A 25427-nucleotide genomic window follows, 5' to 3' on the forward strand; every position below is an offset into this window, starting at 1 on the left:
CCCGCACGCAGCAACTAAGACCCAATGCAGCAATAAATAAATAAATAAATAAGCAAGCAAGCAAGCATATATTAAAGACATAAGCACAAAATGTTTATTTGTGGAAAAAAATCTAATGTACCTTGTTGATGACTTATACTATTTCTCCTGCAATTTTCTTAAAACTACATTCAGATATTGATTTGTTGCCATCTACTGGTTAAAATCATATTTCAATAATGTTATTTCACCTCAAATATTCACTACAGTCAAAAATATCTTAGCAGGGACTTCCCTGGTGGTCCAGTGGTTAAGAATCTGCCTTCCGGGCTTCCCTGGTCACACAGTGGTTGAGAGTCCGCCTGCCGATGCAGGGGACACGGGTTAGTGCCCCAGTCTGGGAAGATCCTACATGCTGCGGAGCGGCTAGGCCCGTGAGCCACGGCCACTGAGCCTGCGCGTCCAGAGCCTGTGCTCCACAACGGGAGAGGCCACAACAGTGAGAGGCCCGCATATCGCAAAAAAAATAAATAAATAAAAAAGAAGGAATCTGCCTTCCAATGCAGGGGACATAGATTTGATTGCTGGTAGGGGAACTAAGATCCCACATGCTGCAGGGCAACTAAGCCCATGCATCACAACTACTGAGCCCACGTGCCACAACTAGAGAAGCCCTCGTGCCACAACGAAAGATCCTGCATGCTGCAACGAAAGATCCCACGTGCTGCAACTAAGACCCAATGCAGCCAAATAAATAAATTAAAAAAATTTTTTTAAATCTTAGTAGTGTTCTTTGCAAACTTTTATAAAACTACTGTGATGAATTCAGCTTTGGAGAAGTTTTTAAAGCTGTATCATGAGTTAATTGTATCTTGAGTTCTAACAATATCCTCACATAAAATTTTCATTCATGTGTTAAGACTTTTTTTTTTTTTTTTTTGCGGTACACGGGCCTCTCACTGTTGTGGCCTCTCCCGTTGCGGAGCACAGGCTCCGGACGCACAGGCTCAGCAGCCATGGCTCACGGGCCCAGCCGCTCCGCGGCATGTGGGATCCTCCCGGACCGAGGCACGAACCCGCGTCCCCTGCATTGGCAGGTGGACTCTCAATCACTGCGCCACCAGGGAAGCCCTCATGTGTTAAGACTTTTAAAACTAAAATAGGATGGTAATTTGTGAGAACTATAAAAATCTTATTTAATTAAAATACTTTAGGAATTCTTTTTCTTTAAAATTCAAATGTTTACCCGCCCCTATTTTCTAGAATATTGGAGCTAAAGAATTTAGGATATTTCCACCTTTTTACCACTGAGTTGTTAGAATAAGGATCCAAAAAAAAAAAATCCATATACCACATTTGTTTATTTTGCACTTTCACTTACTTTTACTCTACAGCAGTCCCTCCCCTCTCCTTCTTCCCTTTTTTTCTTTATTATTTTTTTCTCCTTCACTTTTTTTTTTACACAATTATTGTTGAAAGAAAAAGCCAGTTGTCCCACTGCACTGCTTTTTAAAACCACCCTTTTAGCTACCCAACTTTAAAAAGCATAACAAACAAATGTAACACATGGACTTATTTTTGGATCCCAATTCTAACAAATCAACTGTAAAATGACTAAGTATCTGTGGAAATGTGTATATAGATTGGGTTTTAGATGACAACAAAGAATTTTATTAATTCTGTTGGATATAATATGGCACTGTGATTATGCACAAGAAGATGTACAAATCTTGTAGACACTGCTATGAACTGAATTGTATCCCCTCTCCCCAGCCCAAAATTCATACACTGAAGTCTTAAACCAACAATGTGATAGTATTTGGAGATGGGGCCTTTGGTAAGTAATTAGGTTTAGATGACATTATGAGGGTAGGGCCCTTATGATGGGATTAGTGCCCTTATAAGAAGATATATCAGAGAATTTAATTTACTCTCTCTCCAAGTGAGAACTCTGCCAGAAAGCTGTCTGCAAACCAGGAGGATGGCCCTCAAAAGAACCCAACCTTGCTGGCAACATGATCTCAGACTTCTAGCCTCTGGAACTGTGAGAAAATAAATTTCTGTTGTTCATGCCACCCAGTCTATGGTATTTTCTTATGGCAGCCCATGCTGAAATAGTCATGCATATGGAAGTATGTAGAAGTGAAATAATGTATCCTATATATGCTTTAAAACGTATTCACAAAAAGGGAAAAAAATAGAAGAAATGGAGCAAAACTAATAATTTTTTAATTTAGGTGACAGGTGCTGGGGATTTAATATGCTATTGGCTCAACTTCTAAGTTTCAAATTTCTCATAACTAAAAAAAAAAAACTTTAAAAAAGAAATAAGAAAATGCTTTTCAATGTAATTCCTACAACTGAAACCTTAAAATGCTTTAAGATAAACACAGTACTCATCTGAAATTATTATGAGGCAAAAATAAAAGTTGACTTGAAACTTTATCTTTGAATAAATTTGGGGAAAATTGTTACAGGATTTTTTTAAATAATCTGTCTCACCTAAGAGTCACAAGTTAAAAGCACTGACCTTAACTGTTCATGTTCTAATTATGTAACTTGTCCAAATTATTTACCTGCTTAAATGTCAATTACAAAAAAGAAATCATAATTTTGGTATTCTTTTGTAAACAGAGGTTTTCATTATTGTTGAAATACTTTTAAATTACTGATTTTTTTGTTTAGAAGTTAACTTTAACTCTTATTGATTATAATTTTCAAAATACATATTATTCTCAGATTTCAAGTAGACAACATAGTAATCTGAAAATAATAACCTTTGCTTCTTTCTAATTTGTATACGTTTTGTTTAGTTTTTATATCTGACTGCACCAACATTTACAAAATTAACACCAAGCAACAATGAGGGAGAACTGTCAACCAATCTAGTTCCTGATTTTAATGGAAATGGTAATATACATAACATTTACCATGATCAAGACTATCATTAAGACTGATTTTTTTTTTTTTTTTGTGGTACGCGGGCCTCTCACTGTTGTGGCCTCTCCCATTGCGGAGCACAGGCTCCGGACGCACAGGCTCAGCGGCCATGGCTCACGGGCCCAGCCACTTCGCGGCATGTGGGATCTTCTCGGACCGGGGCACGAACCCGCATCCCCTGCATCGACAGATGGACTCTCAACCACTGCGCCACCAGGGAAGCCCTGATTTTTTTTTTTTTTAATGATTTTAAGGAAAGGTCTTTCTATTCCTATTTCCTATTTTACAAAGGGTTTTCAACAAAGACAGACATTCAAACTTGCTCCTTTGATCCATTTTTGCATTAATTAGTCATGGAAATCCTGTTCTCACACAAAGACCAATAAGTATAATTTTATCTTTTATGATAACTCTGGGTCATCATTATAAATAATATTTAATGTTCTGTGCTCAAAAAACATTCCCTCAGGAATTTTAAATACAGGTATACAGGGCCATTTTTTCTTTTAGTAAAGATCCCAGGCTAGGTTTGGCGTTGTTAGATGTCTGTTTCAATCACCTCCTTCATTCCACAAGCATTTACTGGTCATGTACTGTGATCTAGGTACTATGCATCAAGAATAGGAGAATATCATGAGATTAATAGACAGTTCTCATCTTCAAGAAGCTCACACCATCACATTGTGCTAAATACTGTAACAAAATGCTGAAGGAAGAAATATCATCAAACTGAGATTTCCAGAAAAATTCAGTAATAACTGAGTCTTGAATGCTGAGTGACACTGTTCATTCAAAGCAGGGCCCAAATGAAACATACACAAATTAGAAAGAAGCAAAGCTGATTATGTTCAGATGGTATATTTTCAAGGACTTCTGTGGCCCCTGAGAATACTACTAAAATACTGTTTGCTTTCTTCCACTGATGGTGCAATAATAATGGTGGGTAAAAGTGCTGGTGCCTTAGCAGGAATCAAAGCAATGATCCCTACCTGTACCAGTCAGTGTATACTTCACCACTATCTTAAAAAAAAAGGGGGGGGGAGCTTTTCACTTAAGAAGGTCCTTAATGAGGAAGTAAAATTTATTTTTACTAATCTCCATGCTTATACTTTAAAAATTCTGTGTAACAAAATGCACATAAAAACTACTGCTGCCCACCAAAATATGATACCTCTCTCAAGAAAAAGCACTCGGACAACTGAGTTGTTAGCTGAACGAGCCACTTTTTTCATGAAACATCATTTTTACTTGAAAGAACATATATACAAATTATGCTTACTCAGACTTGGGTATATGGCAGACATTTTCTTAAAAATGAGTGAAGAGAACCTATCAATTAAAGAAAAACAGATGAAAGTATTTGTTGCTGATGATAAAATTTAAGGTTGCAAGAGAATACTAGAAATCTATAAAACTTATACCTGCCACCCTAAGTGTGACCGGTCTCAATAATTAAACACTTTCTGATAAGATGTTAACAAGTGTTAATTTTGATTACTGTATGTGTCAACATTTGGAAGATCTGCATAACTCGGTAAGCTAATATTTTCCAAATGATATTACATAATCATGTATGGAGGGAAAAGTCATTTAAATTGCAAGAAAATCAACAGATTTTAAAGCAACAGTTATGTTAAAGTCCATCAATATGGGTTCAGATTCCACAATACAACCTTTCTTCTACCAACCTTTCTTCTAACATTTGCCAAGTTTTAGTAGAGTAATAAAAAATATCCACAATTATGTGAAAAGGCTATAAAAACACTGTTCTCCTAACAGTAAACCTATCCAAGGCCAGATTTCCTTCATATATACTTCAACGCAGCGGTCCCCAACCTTTTTGGCACCAAAGACGGTGCCTTCATGGAAGACAATTTTTCCACGGACGGGGTGGGGGGAGGGGGACGGTTCGGTCGGTAATGTGAGCAATGGTTCAGGAGGTAATGCAATCAATGGGGAGCGCGATGGGGAACGGCAGATGCAGCTTTGTTCACTCCCCCGCCGCTCACCTCCTGCTGTGCCGCCAGGTTCCTAAAAGGCCGAGGACCGGTAGTAGTCCTCAGCCCGGGGGTTGGGGACCCCTGCTTCAATGCAAACAGTACATCACAATAGACAGAACAAAGAAATAAATATGTGAATCCAACTGTCTTCTGTTAAGTCAGACATTTAAAGAATCTTACAAAAAATGTAAAGCAATGCCATTTTCTCAGTAAATGTTTGTTTTGGAAAAGTTATTTTTCATTTAAAAAATATGTTATTTATGTGACCATAATGTGATCATTTTAAATAACAATAAATTTACTTACAAATAATTTTTAACTTAAGTTAAATTTCTAATAAATATTGATAAATCTAATATAGTAAATATTGATAAGATATAACCCACATAAACAAAAGCTATTTGGTAGTCCTCCATGATTTTTAAGTGCATAAAGCGGTCCTGAGAGAAAAATGTTTGAGAACTGCTGATACATAAGTTGAAGAAAAGAGTAATAAGAACATTTCAAATACAAGCTACAACATATAGAGAGCAGTTTTATCTTTCACTATAAATGGCATATGTACCTCCAGCCATCCCAGCCTATTCTACATTTTCCCACAATCTAATGTATAGCTACTAATCTATTATAAACTATGAAGAAAACAACCATGACAGTGTTTTTCCAGTGGCTTTCCTGTGATTAAAGGATATGAATTTTTATCAACAATTTTTAACAGCACAGGGGGTTTCTACTGAGATCACCTGCTAAACTTCTTTGAAATTCCAGATACTGTGATCCGCAAACAAGCAAAGCACAACCACTGCCCTCCTTTAAAAGGGCATAACAGATATTTTCAGAACTCATGTTATATTTTCAATACTAATTTCCCAACCATAAAACAAATCAAACAAACAAAACACCTTGATGTTAGTTAAAACTTTCTGGGAGGTGTTATAAAATATTGAATAAACATTCACTGTGAACAGTACAAAGATAGTTATGTCTAAAAGAACAAAGTTAAAACTGTACTATATAATCTTAATAGACTAAATACTAACACTTTAAATACCAGTTTCCTACCAATGATGGAACTCCTTCCTAAAATGGAAGCTTCAAGTCTATCTTTTAAAACAAGATCCTTTATGCACAGTAATTTACTTCTAATCTAAGTAAAGTTAAATAGTAAACGAAGCCTAACAAATGCCTTCTGCTTTAATTTCCCAAGAAATGTTAAACTGCCATTGAAAGGGATGCCCTGGAAGCTGGCACTGGCCATCTTTCTATTTTAATTAACAAGCTTACCAACTTCTACCTAACCTCATCCACTTTCCAAGACTGCAATTCCTCAAACTATATCTTGGCCTAAAACTCATCAGGCAATCACAAGATTAGCCATGTCCTAATCAATCTCCTTCTAAATATCCAGAAAGGCCATCTGCATCCAAGACAAGAGACAGGAAAGACAACAAATGTCAGTTTTCATCATTCCCTCCATAGGATGAACCATGGACTTCTACAACCTCTGCCTGGTATTCAGTCTGAGACAGAGATGTTCATCCCTACAATTAAACATACTAAAACTATTCCAACCTATGAAGGAATAACAGTCTTTTAAAAATGGGAAATGAGAGGCTTTCTTGAATGTAAAACATTTCCTGCTCTCTGGCTTACTAGTGTTAAAATTACTTCACTGTGTCAGTCATAAAAGTCTATAGCACCAAACACAGACCTAAGAAAATTTACTCAAAAGGGTTGGACAGGGCTTCCCTGGTGGCGCAGTGGTTGAGAGTCCGCCTGCTGATGCAGGGGACATGGGTTCGTGTCCCGGTCCAGGAAGATCCCACATGCCGCAGAGGGGCTGGGCCCGTGAGCCATGGCCACTGAGCTTGCGCGTGCGGAGCATGTCCTCCACAACGGGAGAGGCCACAACAGCGAGAGGCCTGCATATCGCAAAAAAAAAGGTTGGACATTCTCAGATGACATTTTTTTTTTCCGATGACATTTTTTTGTAGATCAGATTTATTCTCACAGAACAGCCCTCCACTGGTAGGAAAATCAAAGAAATGAAGACAAAGAAATATGATGTTAAAATCAGATAAGATAATATGTATGAAAAGTACATACTTATATATCAGTTTTCAAAGCAATTCTGGGCCCTTTGCAGATTTTATCTATGCTATTTGAGAGAAGGGGTAAACATCAATTTGTTATAACCAACTCCATTCAGAAAAAAGGGGAAGGAGAGTTGTTAGAAAGTTACAGGGAACCTCACAGGGTCTCCAGTCACTGGGCACAGGATGCAAATTCCAGGGAGGAAACTCCAGGTCTAGACTGCGTCCAGTGCCTATCTCTTGGCTAAGGCAAGATCCCCCCAGCTGCACTTCCACTAACACTCTCAATACTGTACAATTTTGCAAAATGAAATTAGGGTGCTCTTTTCATAGATGATGAAATGAATGATGAACAGCAAAGAAACAACACATGCATATCAGGCAAGGTGAAGCTAACGGCATTTTGAAACACACTTGATTTTTATAACTGATATTCTGGAGAGCCACAACCTTTGACATAATATAATAAAACCACACCAGGAAGATGTGACACAAGAGAAAGTAGACAACAGTTTAATTTCTTAATGATTCTCCATTTCTTCATTTCTTTCTGACTGCCATGCAGACATGTAATTAGATATACCTTCTCAAACTAGTATAAAACACCCACACCAAATTATTTCTTTATCAAATTTTCCCTGGGGACTTCCCTGGTAGTCCAATGGTTAAGAATCCATCTTGCAATGCAGAGGACGCCAGTTGGATCCCTGGTTGGGGAACTAAGATCCCATACACAGGGCAAATGAGCAGAGAGCCCACGCACCACAACTACTGAGCCCGCCCACTCCGGAGCCCACACACCCGCTGCAACTAATGAGCCTGCACGCTCTGGAGCCCGTGCACCACAACTAGAGAGAAGCCTCGTTCCGCAACAGAAGATCCCGCATGCCGCAACTAAGATCCACAGCAGCAAATAAATAAATAAATAAATAAATATTTTTCTTAAAAATGTTCCCTAGGACTTCCCTGGTGGTGCAATGGATAAGACTCTATGCTCCCAACGCAGGGGGCCCGGGTTCAATGCCTGGTCAGGGAACCAGATCCCACATGAATGCCGCAACTAAGACCCAGTGAAACCAAATAAATAAAATCAGTAAATAAATTTTGGGGCTTCCCTGGTGGCGCAGTGGTTGAGAGTCCGCCTGCCGATGCAGGGGACATGGGTTCGTGCCCAGGTACGGGAGGATTCCACATGCCGGGGAGTGGCTAGGCCCGTGGCCGCTGAGCCTACGCGTCCGGAGCCTGTGCTCCACAGCGGGAGAGGCCACAACAGTGAGAGGCCCGCGTACCGCAAAAAAAAAAAAAAGGTCCCTGGACTCTAAGACATAATTAAATAATTTCTTTCCAGAGACTGTCTATTCTGAGCTTATTTAGAGTAAACAAAATACCTTAAGTTGCCAAAACAACTTGAAGAATGTGTGATATAGTAGCACTCAATCACCGCCTGCCATAGATAAGTCCTCTAAACTTTCCATACATATCAAGTTAACCCTCACAGTAATCTCATGAAGTTAGAACAACCAATGGTTCTCAATCAGGGGTGATTTTTATATCCTGTCCGTCTCACCCCTACCCAGGGACATCTGGCAATGTCTGAAGACATTTTTCATTTGTCAGTCTGAGCAGCTGTGACTGGAATCTACACTGTCAAGGTTAAGAAACCCCATCTATAAGCATTCTCCATTTTACTGATGAAAACAAGTTCAGAGAGACTGAATGACTTTTGCTTAATTCATGTCACACAAGAAGTGGCAGGGACTTCCCTGGTGGTCCAACAGTTAAGACTTCGCGCTCCCAATGCAGGGGGCCCTGGTTCGATCCCTGATTGGGGAACTAAGATCCCACATACTGCAACTAAACAGGCGCACCTCAGCTACTGAGCCCACACGCTGTAGAGCCCGCGCACCGCAACTAGAGAGCCCGCACACCGCACTAGAGAAGCCCGTATGCCACAACAAAGACGGAGCACAGCTAAAATAAATAAATAAATAAAATGAAATAAATTAAAAAAAATAAAGTTAGTTAAAAAAAAAAGTGGCAGGGACTTCCCTGGTAGTCCAGTGGTGAAGAATCTGCCTTACGATGCAGGGAACGCAGATTCGATCCCTGGTCAGGGAACTAAGATCCAACATGCCGTGGGGCAACTAAGCCTGCGTGCCACAACTACTGAGCTCATGTACTTCAACTAGAGATCCTGGGTGCCGCACACTACAGAGCCCACGGGCCCTGGAACCTGTGCGCCATAACTAGAGAAGAGAAAACCTACACGCCACAACTAGAGAGAAGGCTGTGAGCCACAACAAACAGCCCTCACACCTCAACGAAGATTCCATGTGCCGCAACTAAGACCCAATGCAGCCAAAAATAAATAAAATAAATAATAAATAAATCTTTTAAAAAAACGTGGCAAAGCTGCATTTTAAATCCAAGTCTAATTCCAGAATCCATAATCATAAACATGATTTACGTAAGTACTAACTATAATAAAGTAAAATTCTGAAATTTAAAAATATATACCACTAGTGATAGCATCAAAAATATTAAATTCTTAGGGATAAATCTGACAAAAGATGTGCAAGACCAACACACTGAAAACTATAAAATGTTGCTGAAAGAAATTAAAGACAACCTAAATGAACACAGAATTATCAGGCTCATGGAGCAAACACTCAATATCATTAAAATGTCATTTGTCACAAATTTATTTATAGATTCAATGCAATCCCAATCAAAATAGGCATTTTTTGGTAGAAACTGACAAGGTGATCCTACAATTCATATAAAAATACAAAGGACTGGGCTTCCCTGGTGGCGCAGTGGTTGAGAGTCCGCCTGCCGATGCAGGGGACACGGGTTCATGCTCCGGGCCGGGAAGATCCCACATGCCGCGGAGCGGCTGGGCCCGTGAGCCATGGCCAAAGGACTTAGAATAACCAAAAGAACTTAGAAAAACAACAAATTTTGAGGACTTACACCACCTGACTTCAAGTCATTATTAAATCTACAGTAATCAAGACAGTGTGACAAGACAGACAAATCAATAGAGTCCAAAAATAGAAACAGTCCACATATATGGTCAACTAATTTTCGACAAAGGTGCAAAAGCAATTCAGTGGAGAAAGAATAATCTTTTCTACAAAAAGTGCTGGAAAAACTGGATAGTCATTTGTTTAAAAAAAAAAAAAGAACTTTGATCCACAAAATTTATGTATTTGATGCACAAAAATTAGCTCAAAATGGAAAAAGTAAAAACTATAAAACATCTAGAAAAAAACATAAGGCGATCTTTGTGAAACAGCATGTATATAAAAAGGAAATTTTGGGGCTCCCCTGGTGGCGCAGTGGTTGAGAGTCCGCCTGCCGATGCAGGGGACACGGGTTCGTGCCCTGGTCCGGGAAGATCCCACATGCCGCGGAGCGGCTGGGCCCGTGAGCCATGGCCGCTAAGCCTGCGTGTCCAGAGCCTGTGCTCCGCAATGGGAGAGGCCACAACAGTGAGAGGCCCGCGTACCACAACAAAAAAAAAAAAAAGGAAATTTTGGTAAACTGGACTTGATCAAAATTAAGAACTTCTGTTCTTCAAAACATGTCAGAAAATGGGGACTTCCCTGGTGGTACCGTGGTTAAGAATCTGCCTGCCAATGCAGGGGACACAGGTTCAAATCCCTAGTCCAGGAAGATCTCACATGCCGCAGAGCAACTAACCCCATGCACCACAACTACTGAGCCTGCGCTCTAGAGCCCACAAGCCACAACTCCTGAAGCCCGCGCACCTAGAGCCCGTGCTCCGCAACAAGAGAAGCCACCACAAGGAGAAGCCTGCACACCGCAATGAAAAGTAGCCCCCACTCGGCGCAACTAGAGAAAGCCCGTGCGCAGCAACGAAGACCCAACGCAGCCAAAAATAAATTTTAAAAAAAAAATTACATAAAAAAAAATGTCAGGGCTTCCCTGGTGGCGCAGTGATTGAGAGTCCGCCTGCCAATGCAGGGGACGCGGGTTCGTGCCCCGGTCCGGGAGGATCCCACATGCTGCGGAGCGGCTGGGCCCGTGAGCCATGGCCGCTGAGCCTGTGCGTCCGGAGCCTGTGCTCCGCAACGGGAGGCCACAACAGTGAGAGGCCCGCGTACCGCAACAAAAAGAAGGCAGAAAATGAAAAGACAAGCCACAGAATGGGAGAAAATATTTGTAAACCACATAACTGATTAAGGACTTGTACCCAGAACATATAAAAGAAGTCTCAAAGCTCAATAATAAGCAAACAACCCAATATATTTTTTTAATTGTTAGAAGATTTAACCAGACACTTCACCAAACAGGGAATTCTCTGGCGGTCCAGTGATTAGGACTCTGCGCTTTCACTGATGAGGGCCCAGGTTCAATCCCTGGTGGGGGAACTAAGATCCTGCAAACTGCACATCGCATCCCCCCCCACTCCCAAAAGACAGACACTTCACCAAAGACAATCTAGGGATGAAAAATAAGAACATGAAAAGATGTTCAACAGCATTAGTCACCAGAAAATGAAAATTAACACCATGAGATGTCACCACATACCTGTTAGAATGCCAAAATATTAAAAGAGACTGGCCATGCCAAGTATTCACAGGTATATGGAGGAACTGGATGTCTTAAATAAGCTGGTGGGAAAAAACGGTAAAGGCTCTTGGGGAAATACTTGGCACTTTCTTAAAAACCTAAAGATACACCTATTATATGATCCAGTCATCACACATTTACCCAAGAGAAATGAAAGCATATGCCCACAGAAAGACCTATACACAAATGTTCACCACAGGTTCTTTATAAAAGCAAAAACTGAAAATAAATATCCATCAACAAATAACAAATATAAACAAACTGTGGTATATCCATACAATGGGATCCTACTCAGCAATAAAAAGGAATGAAATACGGATACACTCAACAAGATGGACAAATCTCAAAATAGGTATGCTGACTGAAAGAAACAAGACACAGCAGGATACATGCTGTATGGCTCCATTTATATAAATTTAGAAAATGCAAACTAATCTACATGATAGAAGATCAACAGGGACAGAAGGGAAGGATTACAACTTGGCAGAAAGAAACTTCTGCGGGGTATGGATATGTTTATAATTAAGACTGTAATGATGGTTTCACAGGTGTATACATACATCAAAAACCTAACAAATGGGGACTTTCCTGGTGGTCCAGCGGGTTAGGCTCTGAACTCCCAAAGCAGGGGGCCCGGGTTCAATCCCTGATCGGGGAAGCAGATCCCACATGCATGCTGCAACTCAGAGTCGGCATGCCGCGACTAGGAAGTCCCCATACTGCAACTAAAAAGATCCTGCATGCCACAATGAAGATTCCATGTGCTGCAACTAAGACCTGGCACAGTCAAAATAAAATAAATAACTTAAAAAAAAATGTTTTAAAACCTATCAAATGTGTGCAGTTTATTGTATGTCCATTATACCTCAATAAAGTTGGCAAAAATCCTAAACAAAAAAAGAATGCAAATGGAAATACATACAGAAATCAAAATAGTACTGGGAGTAAGGGTTCATTTTCAATATCTTCATTTTTGAAATATGCCAACTAAAGAAAACATGTATCATTTTTTATCTCATGTCATTCCAAAAGGGTCTGCAGTAGTATATAATAAAAGTAGAATAATAAAACCATTAAGCAAGACAGTAAAACTGTAATCAGTAAGATTTTAAGAGGTAACTGCAAAAGGAAAGCGAAGTCTTCTGTGAAACTTACTCCTTTCCTGAAGTAAAGCTAATCTTAATTTCGTTCATCAAAACATCAGGTAATATCACTCTGTATTCTCCAAAATTTAAGACAACTTATTTTATATTCTCTCATTTTTCATCCTCTTTATCCCATGTATCAGATTTGTTTCCAATTTCAAATTCTCTTTCAAATTCTTTCTTTTTCTGCTGCTGTTGCCTTAAGTCTGAAGTCTCACCAATTCAAATCATTTCTGGAATGAGAATGAATGCATATTAATTGCTATAACAGCCCCCTAGCTTACCTCACTGCCTCGAATTCCTCCTCATTCCAATGCATTCTGAATAATTCTTTTGGAAACTGCTTTCCCAGGGTCACTTTCCTGATGAAGAATCTCAAAATATTAGCTACCTTACTAACAAAAGTCGAAGCTCAAACAAGACCTCAAGACCTTCCACAACCTGCTCTCACCCCAGCCATGCTTGTATCCCACCTGTCATCACCTACCCTGGATTCCATGCAGTTGAGACTCAGGATCTCCGGGGGTGGGGTCAGGGAAGTGGTAGCCTGGATGAATCTCACACTAAGATTTGAAAACCTACTGGTGTAAGAGAGGGTCGTTCCATAATAAATTCTCCCTCCCTCCCTGGCTGCACCTCCCAACACTTCCCCAGAAAGATGTTAAATCCTAGACATACCAAATTATCTGTGGAATCCATCTTGTTCCCTTCCCGCCTCCCTGCCTCCTCTCTAAGGGGAGTATCATTCTCCTCCCACACAGTTCCCACAAACCCTAACTATGGATCTGACCCCGATGGGTAAAAGCAGGTAAGCTTCAAGTAAACAAAGGGGAAAGGAGGGATAATGAGATGAAATACAGAAAAGTAGAGCATGGGGAAAGTGCAGACAGAGCCAAAAAGAAGCAAGGGAACAAACTGCCGGGCTGGGGCCCAAATACAAATGACCTTAAAAAAAAAAAAAGTGTAACAAGTCAGCCTTTGCTAAGGAGCTGAAAAATAATTTCTCTAAGCTCAAACTTACTCTCAGGGAGTCTCGAGGGCAGGATGTGTTCACAAGTTCATAAACAAAAGACTGTAGGAAAAAGTAAGAGGGACGCTTACAGTAGGTGGGTAGGAGCCTGTGAGGAGGCCTTGGACGCCAGATATGCCTCCAAGGAGCTACTGCAAAATAGCAAACATGCATAAAATTTGTTATTATTAGGAAGAACACAATATTTTAGCAGTACCAGAGTCCAGAAAATCTGCAGAAATTTGCCTTCAGCTGTCAAGTTCACTACCAGAGCTTAGGCTCTCTGAAGGAAAAAACCCGTATTTATCTCTCATTTCATACACATTTCTTGACTCACCATAATGAGCGTATTTCCATTTTAGCCCTTAAGCACTGGTTATGAGTTTCCTACTTTTCAAAAAACTATACTTCTTAGCTTACAATGTCATATTCCTCCATCTTTCAGTAACATTCTCACCAGAGGCTGGCTAACTTTTTCTGCCTAAAGCCAGATAAATATTTCAGACTTTGTAAGCAAATGGTCTCTGTTGTAGCACAAAAGCACACAGATATGTAAACAAATGAATGTGACTGCTTCAATAAAACTTTACTTGTGGACACTGAAATGTGAATTTCATATAATTTCCATATGTCACAAAATTTTCTTTTGAATTTTTTTCAATCATTTAAAAACATAAAAACCATCTTACATGACAGGCCATGCAAACACAGGTGGCAGGGCTGTATTTGGCCAGCCTGCTACAGTTTGCAGACTCCTGCTTACACCCTCTTAAAGGTTCAACAGTACAACCATTCCATTATTCCTTATTTCTACAGCACTACAATTAACTTTATTTGCAAGTCTTTTTGCTAAGCCCCAACTGTGTGATGGCCTCTAGGTAATGAACAATTAAGCATTCTTCTGACCTGAACACATTCCGTTTCACCCAAATTCGCACTTTGGAAGAAATAAAAACAACTTGCTTATCTAGTTTCTGATTTAAAACACTGAAGGAAGGAAAAGGGGATTTTAAGTAATTGTGTAAATGGAACAAAGAACAATGACAACACTTATATTGATGTCAAGTGTTAAAAAGAGAGTCCATTATGATGAATCTCAATTGTCAGTCTTAATTTCTCTCCCACAGTTTCAAAGCTAAAAACTAAAATGTAGCTTTTGAGTTTGCTAATGAGATATTCTAAACTCATCTCACATTTTAAAGAAATGCACAAGACCAGACTAAAGAAATGAATAATATGACCAAGTATATTGCAACAAATGAGAAAATACTATATATAAGGAAAAGACATTCTATTGTTTAACAATTAGAAGTTATAATGGAAATAAGGTAGAAAATATCTGAAACAACATATCTTTTGAAGGATGAAAACTTTTCTCACATTCATTCATACATATTTATTTTATGCATGAAGAAACTAATGTGTTTGGAACACAAAGTCAGGTAAGAAACAGGTGTCCAAAACAGAAATGGCCTGTGACCACATGGGCCTAAGTTCTCTATCTGCTCTGGCCAATAACACAGCCACTAGCTGCATGTGACTATTGACATTTTAATTAACTAATATTAAACAAAATTAAAACTTCAGTTCCTCAATCAAACTAGCCACACTTCAAGTGCTCAAGAGATTTCTTGTGGCTACCATATTGGACAAGACAGATAAAGAACATCTCCACCATCACCCACCACACAAAGTTTTGTTGGACAGAGTTGGTTTACAATACGTTACATACTTCCCTTTCTCCACTGACTGAAACATAAAAATGAAACTTAACTTCGCCCTTTCATCAAAAGGAAAGTGTAAAATGTTTACCACCTGCCACCTACCACATGGGAAGTACCATGTAAGTCTTTCTGTACAAGTATTTACTATATTAAGAGCTGAAAAAAACTTCTTCCTAGGATAACTCATACAGCAAAGTCATCATCTTGAATGCTTCTACCAGGGTTCTAAAACTTTTACAGCATTCTGGAAATGAGTATTTCATCAGTAACTATTTCAACCTCCTCATTAGCTTTAAACCACCCTCAACTGTAACTTTAATATCCTCAACTACAGTATTCTCATTGTCCCGTAAAGTGAAGAATTCTCAACATCACTCTGATTATCAAATGATTCTCTTTCAAGTGGAAAACAGCTCTTCCTTGTCACCTCTGACCTATGCCTAGAATACAGAAATCACTCCAATAATTGTTGCATGAAAGGTCAAAGAACTCTAAGTCTTTCTGGTATTGACAAAAACAACACAAAAGCCAGATTCCATTTCATAACTACTGGTATTCAAGAAGCTTTAAGTCTTTTTAAAAAAATTTTATTGGAGTATGGTTTATTTACAATGTTGTATTAGTTTCTGCTGTACAGCAAAGTGAATCATGCATACATGTGTGTGTGTGTGTGTGTGTGTGTATCCACTTATTTAGATTCTTTTCCAATAAAGGTCATTACAGAGTATTGAGTAGCGTTCCCTGTGCTAAACAGTAGGTCCTTATTAGTTATCTATTATATATATAGTAGTGTGTATATGTCAATCCCAATCTCCCAATTTATCTCTCCCTCCTCCTCCCCCCCGGTAACGTTAAGTTTGTTTTCTACATCTGTGAGTCTATTTCTGTTTGTAAATAAGTTCATTTGTACCATTTTTTTAGATTCCACATATAAGCAATTTCATATGCTATCTGTCTTTCTCTGACTTTCTTCACTCAGTATGATAATCTCTAGGTCCATCCATGTTGCTGCAAATGGCATTATTTCATTCTTTTGTATGGCTGAGTAATACTCCATTGTATATATGTACTACACCTTCTTAATCCATTCCTTTGTCGATGGACATTTAGGTTGTTTCCATGTCTTGGCTACTGTAAACAGTGCAGCAATGAACATCAGGGTGCATGTATCCTTTCAGATTATGGTTTTCTCTGGATATATTCCCTGGAGTGGGACTGCTGGATCATATGGCAGTTCTATTTTTAGTTCTTTAAGGAACCTCCATACTGTTCTCCGTAGTGATTATACCAATCAAGCAGCTTTAAGTCTTTGCTGCTCCTTATTTTTTATGGCACTTAGTTGACTGTAGGATTTAAGTGGCACCACACATTGGTGGACACAAATTTTCTGGTTCCTAAAAATCAAGGACTTAGGGGCTTCCCTGGTGGTGCAGTGGTTAAGAATCTGCCTGCCAATGCATGGGACACAGGTTCAGGCCCTGGTCCAGGAAGATCCCACATGCCGTGGAGCAACTAAGCCCATGCGCCACAACTACTGAAGCCCGTGCACCTAGAGCCCATGCTCCACAACAGAGCACAAGAGAAGCCACTGCAATGAGAAGCCCATGCACCGCAACGAATAAGTAGCCCCTGCTCGCCGCAACTAGAGAAAGCCCGCGCACAGGAACAAAGACCCAACACAGCCAAAAATAAGTAAATAAAACTAATTAATTAAAAAAAATCAAGGACTTACTAAAAAGTGAAGTCTACAAGGGGAAAGAAAGTATTACACACCACCCCAGAACTATAAAATTAATCTAAAATTTTCAGTTACTTAGCTATGAAATAGAGTAGATTTAAAATAAATATATGTAAATACAATGGAATATTATTCAAACTTAATAAAGAAGGAAATCTTGTCACATGCTACAACGTGGATGAACCTTGAGGACATTATGCTAAGTGAAATAAGCCAGTCACAAAAAGACAAATACTGTATGATTCCATTTATATAAAGTAGCTAAAGTTGTCAAACTCTTAGAAACAGAAAGTCAATGGTGATTGGTAAGGGTAGGGTGAGGAGGAGCTGCTGTTTAATGAGTAGAGAATTTCAGTTTTCTAAAATGAAAAAAAAGTTCTAGAGTTGTATTACACGTGCTATAGTTATTAACACTACTGGACTGTACACATAAAAAGGTTAAGATAGGGCTTCCCTGGTGGTGCAGTTGTTGAGAGTCCACCTGCCGATGCTGGGGACACGGGTTCGTGCCCCGGTCCGGGAAGATCCCACATGCCGCGGAGCGGCTGGGCCCGTGAGCCATGGCTGCTGAGCCTGCGCGTCCGGAGCCTGTGCTCCGCCACATGAGAGGCCACAACAGTGAGAGGCCCGCGTACAGGAAAAAAAAAAAAAAAGGTTAAGACAATAAATTTTTTATGCTGTGTTTTTTAACCACAATAAAAAAGTGAACATGTATGAACCACAGTTAACCCTTGAACAACGCAGGGGTTAGGGGCGCAGAGCCCTCCAAGTCTCGGCTACTGTAAATATGTAGTGCTGCTATAAACACTAGAGCACATGTATCTTCTTGAATTAATAGTTTTCATCTTTTCCAGATATATACCCAGGAGAGGGACTGCTGGATCATGTGGTAGCTCTGTTTTTAGTTTTTTAAGGAATCTCCATACTGTTTTCCTTAGCAGCTACACCAATTTACATTCCCACCAACAGCACAGGAGGGTTCTCTTTCCTCCACACCCTCTCCAGCATTTATTATTTGTAGACTTTTTGATGATGGCCATTCTGACTAGTGTGAGGTGATAACTCATTGTGGTTTTGAGTTTCATTTCTCTAATAATTAGCAATGTTGAGCATCCTTTCATATGCCTACTGGCCATCTGTATGTCTTCTTGGGAGAAATGTCTATTTAAGTCTTTTGCCTATTTATTTTATTTTTTTATTTGGATATTGAGTTGTAGGAGCTGTCTGTATATTTTGGTCACACCAGTTGCAAATATTTTCCCCCTTTCTGTAGGTTATCTTTTTGTTTTGTTGATGGTTTCCTTTGCTGTTTTTAAGTTTGATAAGGTCCCATTTATTATTGCTTTTATTTCTTTTGCTTGGGAGATTGACCTAAGAAAACATTGCTATGATTTATGTCAGAGAATGCTTTGCCTATATTCTCTTCTTCGAGTTTTATGCTGTCATGTCCTATACTTAGGCCTTTAAACCATTTTGAGTTTATTTTTGTGTATGGAGTGAGGGAGTGTTCTAATTTCACTGATTTACATGTAGCTGTCCAGCTTTCCCAGCACCACTGGTCGAAGAGACTGTCTTTTCTCCATTGTATATTCTTGCCTCCTCTTCCAAGATTAACTGGACCACAGCAGTGAGGCTGGGTTTATTTCTGGGCTCTCTATTCTGTTCCATTGATCTATATTGTCTGTTTTTGTGCCAATACCACATTGTTTTGATTACTGTAGCTTTGGAGTGTAGTCTGAAGTCTGGAAGGATTATGCCTCCAGGTTTGATCTTTTCCCTCAGAATTCCTCTGGCAATTCTGGGTCTTTTGTGGTTCCATATAAATTTTAGGATTTTCCTTGTTCTGTAAAAAATGTTATGGGTAATCTGATAGGGATTGCGTTAAACCTGTAGATTGCTTTGGGTGATATGGCCATTTTTAACAATATTAATTCCTCCAATCCAAGAACATGGGATATCTTTCCATTTCTTTGAATCATCTTCAATTTCCTTTATCAATGATTTATAGCTTTCAACATATAGGTCTTTCACCTCCTTGGTTAAGTTTATTCCTAGGTTTTGGGGTTTTGTTTGTTTGTTTTTTTCTTTCTGGCATGATTTTAAACAAGTTTGTTTGTTTGTTTTACTTTCTCTTTCTGGTATTTCATTGTTAGTGTACAAAAACACAACAGATTTCTGTACATTAATCTTATATCCTGCTATCTTGCTGAATTAATTTATTAGTTCTAATTTTTGTGTGGAGATTTTAGGGTTCTCTATATAGAGTAACTGTCACTTGCAAATAGTGACAGTCTGACCCATTCCCTTCCAATTTGAATACCTTTTGTTTCTTTTTCTTGTCTGACTGCTGTCGATAGGACTTCCAATATGACATTAAATAGAAGTAGTGAGAGGGACTTCCCTGGTGGCACAGTGGTTGAGAGTCCGCCTGCCGATGCAGGGGACGCGGGTTCGTGCCCCGGTCCGGGAAGATCCCACATGCCGCGGAGCGGCTGGGCCCGTGAGCCATGGCCGCTGAGCCTGCGCGTCCAGAGCCTGTGCTCCGCAACGGGAGAGGCCAAAACAGCGAGAGGCCCGTGTACCACAAAAAAAATAATAATAAAATAAAGAATCCGCCTGCCAAGGCAGGAGACATGGGTTCGAGCCCTGGTCCAGGAAGATCCCACATGTCGCGGAGCAACTAAGCCCGTGTGCCACAACTACTGAGCCTGAGGTCTAGAGCCCGTGAGCCACAACTGCTGAAGCCCGTGGCACCCTAGAGCCTGCACTCCGCAACAAGAGAAGCCACCACAATGAGAAGCCCGCCACACCACAACGAAGAGTAGCCCCCACTCACCGCAACTAGAGGAAGCCCGTGCACAGCAATGAAGACCCAACCCAGCCAATAAATAAATATTAAAAAAAAAAAAAAAAGAAGTGGTGAGAGTGGGGATACTTGTCTTGTTCCTGAATTTCGCAGAAAGGCTTTCAGCTTTTCATCTCAACCATATTTCTTACACATGACAGAAAACTGGCTCTAGAGCAAACGTGATATAAATTTTTCTAAAGAGAACATAAAACAAAACTGTTATGTATTAAATTACTTACAATCATCTCCAAAGACATAACCATAATATTTTGCTGTTATTGAAACTTTCTTTTAACTCTTATATAAAATAAGCTAAGACCTTCACAAAGACATTTTACTACAAATATACTTTAACAATACTGTATGTAGGTAGTGTCCATTTGTATTTTTCTACTAAAGCAAACAGCAGTGCAATAAATCTTGTCTCAGTCATTTTACCTTATTCATTTATTTATTTTTCAAAGTCAGTTTTGGTTTTTTTTTTTTTTTAATATTTATTTATTTTTGGCTGTGTTACACGCTCAGGGCATGTGGGATCTTCCTTGCAGCGCGGGCTTAGTTGCTCCGCAGGATGTGGGATCCTAGTTCCTCGACCAGGGATTGAACCCGCGTCCCCTGCACTGGAAGGCGGATTCTTAACCACTGGACCACCAGGTAAACCCCTCTCAGTCATTTTAAAAATTAAAAAATCAAATGGTTTTCATAATAGCACCTACTAAAAAAAATGAAAATCCTAGTTTCTAATGAGTACAATGTTTCAATTTGGGATAATGAAAAAGTTCTGGAGATGGATGGTGGTGATGATTGCACAACAATGCGAATGTACTTAATGCCACTGAACTGTATGTACAATTAAAAATGGTTACAATGGTTTATGATATATATATTTTACCATAATAAAATCTCAGGTTTCAATAAGAAGAGGTTATATGTATGTCATCTACAATAGTTTATGAACCACTATTAAGAAAAGTCATATGTGATGATTTGCACATTTAATCCTAACCCACCACTAACAAAGATATCTCAGAGGTCTCAATTATTCACTAAAGATAGAATTACATCACAACTGGAAATTTCCCTTGAAAAAGAAAGCTGAGAAAACCAAAACAGTTTCAAATTGGTCCATACAAATGACATATATTAATGAGACTATAATCACTTGGCAAACTTTCTTATTAGTAAGTCACACTATGTGGTACAGAATAGTTTGAAATATTTTCTAACCAAACTAGTTCCTTACAATCAGGTGATCTATTTTTCAAGAGTTTTATTTAAAGAAATATACTTGAGCTTGCCAAAAACACATGACGTAACATGTGAAACAGGGAGTAATAATAGCAGCATTAAACTATAATCATACTTTAATACCTTATATAATCGGGGATTCTTCATAAATATCCATGTGAAAGTCCTAGGGCCAAGTACTGGGTAAAGGCCAAGAAAGAGATAACAGAATGGACACAAGCAGAAAGAGAAGAGTATTAAAGTCACTATTTATTAAGTTAACACCTGGCTTAGTATGTGCAAGCATCACACTAAATATGTCACATGAATTCTCAATTAATGCTCACAGTAACCTTGCGGGATACTTTCATTAATCCTGTTCCACAAATGAGAAAACTGAGGCACCAATGGGTTAAATTAGGGGTCCCCTACCCCCGGGCCACAGACTGGTACCAGTCCGTGGCCTGCTAGGAACCAGGCTGCACAGCTGGAGGTGAGCGGCGGGCGAGGGAGCGAAGCTTCATCTGCATTTACAACCGCTCCCCAATGCTTGCATTACTGCCTAAGCTCAGCCTCCTGTCAGATCAGCGGTGGCAGAGCACGAACTCTACTGTGAACTGCGCATGCGAGGGATCTAGGTTGCTCACTCCTTATGAGAATCTATCTAATGCCTGATGATCTGAGGTGGAGCTGAGGTGATGCTAGCTCTGCGGAGCGGCTGCAAACACAGATTATCATTAGCAGAGAGGTCTGACTGCACAGAGACCATAATAAATCAACTGCTTGCAGACTCATAATCAAAGCCCTATCAGTGAGTAGCAAGTGAAAACAAGCTCAGGGCTCCCAATGATTCTTCATTATGGTGAGTTGTATAATTATTTCATTACATATTACAATGCAATAATAACAGAAAATAAAGTGCACAATAAATGTAATGCACTTCTATCATCGCATAACCATCCCCCCACCCCCCTACACAGTTCCGCGGAAAAATTGTCTTCCATGAAACCAGTCCCTGGTGCCAAAAAGGTGGGGGACCACTGGGTTAAACAACATGCTCAAGATCACACAGTCACTAAGCAGCAGGACTGGGACACAAAGCCCACACCACTCTGAAGTGCACAGAGCCCATCTCAGGTGCTGTCTACTTGTTATCACCTTTAAGACACACTGTGCAGTAGACCGCAGTGTTATGACTCCTTGTTCCCTAGAGAGAACAAACATTCAGGAAAGATAAACCACGTTCTCAGCGGACACGGCAGCAAGCTGGCTGGAACCCAAGTCTTCTGACTTCTCAGCCAGGGCCTTTCCTCTTCAGTGTACCTGACACGTGTGATAGTTTTAAAAATATGTTCATCACAAATTATTTAATACAACTCTCTTCAAAGGGCAGAACCTAACACTCCCCTCAGTAACTCACTTTTTTTTTCTGATACATTTTATTTTATTTATTTTTAACTGTGTTCCAGTTTCAAGTACCTCACTTCTAACAAATACAATGTGGCAGAAGTGACAGGTGTGAGACTTGCCAGAGTAGGTCATAAAAAGCACTGCAGCGTCCTCCTTGTTCTCTTGGCTCCTCACTCTGGATGAAGCCAGCTGACATGTTGTGAGGACACTCAAGGAGAGGTGCACACGGCGAGGAAGCAAGGCCTCCTGCCGCCAGCCACGTAAGCAAGCCCGCGTGGAAGCGGCTCCTGCAGCCCCAGCCCAGCCTTCGAGTGACTGAAACCTGAGCCAGAGCCGCTCAGCTACGCTGCTTCTGAATGCCCAACCCTCAGCACAACTACGTGGCAATAAATGTTCATTTTATTAAGGCACCGTGGTTTGTGGGGGTTTCTTTTTCAGCTTTAAGTATAACTGACAAAACTGTAAGATATTTAATGTGTACATCCTGGTAATTAAGCCACTATGTTTTAAGGCAATTTGTTACACAGTAATAATACAACCAGGAAGGAAAACAAGTATCTCACACGTGACCCACACCTTGCCATCAAAATAACAGTGAAACTCAACTATACTTCAATTCAAAAGAAACCTAACAGAAAAAAGTGTAGGTTCAGCAGGTCGCCTGTCAAAAGAAGTTGTGGACTAAGGGGCAATTTCTCAGATTCAGTTTTGCCCTGTGTAATATGGTAGATGATAATTTTTTTCTTATTTTAAAATCCTCCCCATTTTACAATAATCTTTCCATTACCTTACCTCTTAGAGTCACTATGAGGATTACATGGAAGAATGTGTCCAGCACTTGGCATGATGCCCAATATGCAGTGAAAGTTCAGTAAATACTCACTGTAACTAATCTTATTTCTTTAATCTGCCCTTCACTAGCAGCTTCCCTTAGACTTCTTAAAAATTCCCAATTCTCAGTAGGGAGCACCTCCATTACAAACCTAAGTTGTCCAAGAGTCTTTTTCACTGGTCTTCATTTACTTCACTTACTCCCCTGCTTTATCTAAAACTCATCCACAACTGTCCCCTCCTTTGGCTCCCAGAGAATGAACTAATAATAATAACAGGGTCTCTTCTGGCCTCTACTGCTGCTGCTGCTCTCCCTGCCCCTTCGAAATGCAGGTTATCCTCAGAGGTCTCCCCTTGGTCCTCTCCTCTTCATTCTCATACCCTCAATGATGACTTTTGCAGATGCTCTCCGACTCCGAAACATATCACAGCCTCTACTTCTCATCTGAGTCACAGATCCCAATTTCCCCAGCTCAAGAGCCCCACGTGAATGTCTCACAAAAACCTCAAACTCAACAAAATCTGATTTTTTTGCATCTCCCCTTACTCCTCACTTTTTCCCCCTTCTTCCCATGCCCAGCCCTGCTTCTCCTCCTGTGTTAACAGACCAAAATCTGTGAAGTCAGAGGATGAGATGTCCAAAGTGTTATTAAAATCTTCCCCCTTCTGCTTTCAATAAATGTATGAGGCACTGTGTTAGGTGCCAGGGATACATGGCAAGCTGGACACACCGCCCACCAAGAGCTCACAGGCTAGCATGCTTCCAGTCAGCTGCTAAGCCCTAACGATTCCTCTGTGCAGACTTTTGTGTCCATCCCTGCCTTTCCATTCCTACCGCAGCCACCCCTCCTCTGGCACCTGGACCACCGTGATAATGTGGCCATGTTTCTCCCTTCAGTCTCTGCCCCCACCTCAACCCATCCTTCACAGAGCTGCCCATTCTCTTTCTCAAGCATGTGATCCTGCTATTCAGCCCCTCAAAAGTCTGCAGTGGTTCCCACTGCTTACAGCGAAAGTCAGAATTCCCTCACATTACCTCGACGGCACTCCATGATTATTCCACTCAAATCACCTTCTGCACCCTGCTATACACTCCACGGGTACAGTGACATTTAGGACATCTCATTCTCTCCCTAACACTCGCGCCTGTTTACTAGCTATTCCCTCAGAATGTCATGGCGTCTATGAAAATTCCCTTGTGTAGCCATCCGAATTAACTGATCCTTCCCTTATTTTACACAGCACAATGCCTGTACCTCTATTTGCTATCAACCTCTTCCACTTTCTATCACTGTTAGTTGTTTACTTGCCTGTCTCTTTGAGTACGTCATAAATCCGACTGCCACCAATTAACTTGGCAATCCTGATGAATCATTGCATTATCTAAGGTTTAACTTTCTCATCAGTAAAATGAAGGGTTAGATTAACTAATTGCTAAGTAACTCCCAACTCCAAAGTTCCATAAGGATGAGTCTTATTTATCTTTGAAAAAGGCAGAATAGCACAGCTCTAAGCTTGGTCTTGGTAGTCAGACTGGTGGTTCCGAATCCCAGCTCTACAACCTACCAGCTCTCAACAATGGGCCTGCTACTTAACATTTCTGGGCCTGTTTCTCATCTGTAAAATAGAGAATAATTAGAATTCTTACAGTTTAAAAATTTTTTTTACTAACTGCTTTAGTCAGATATAATTCGCAGATCACACAATTCACCCGTTTAAAATACACGACACAACGACTTTTGGTACATTCACGTAGTTGTACAACCATCACCACAATCAATTTTAGAATATTTTCACTACCCCAGAAAGAAACTCATATCCATCAACAATCACTCCCCGTTCCCCCCAGCCCCAGGCAATCACTATTTTACTTTCCATCTCTAT

General features: G+C 40.0%; 1 protein-coding gene across 14 annotated transcripts in view; it reads right to left on the minus strand.

Annotated features, from left to right (window-relative positions):
* SRPK2 (SRSF protein kinase 2) overlaps positions 1–25427 on the minus strand; it is a 243025-nt gene that overhangs the window by 182686 nt on the left and 34912 nt on the right. The gene's annotated exons all lie outside the window — the stretch shown is intronic.

This window comes from Orcinus orca, chromosome 9 (assembly GCF_937001465.1).
Source record: "Orcinus orca chromosome 9, mOrcOrc1.1, whole genome shotgun sequence".
Classification (NCBI taxonomy): domain Eukaryota; kingdom Metazoa; phylum Chordata; class Mammalia; order Artiodactyla; family Delphinidae; genus Orcinus; species Orcinus orca.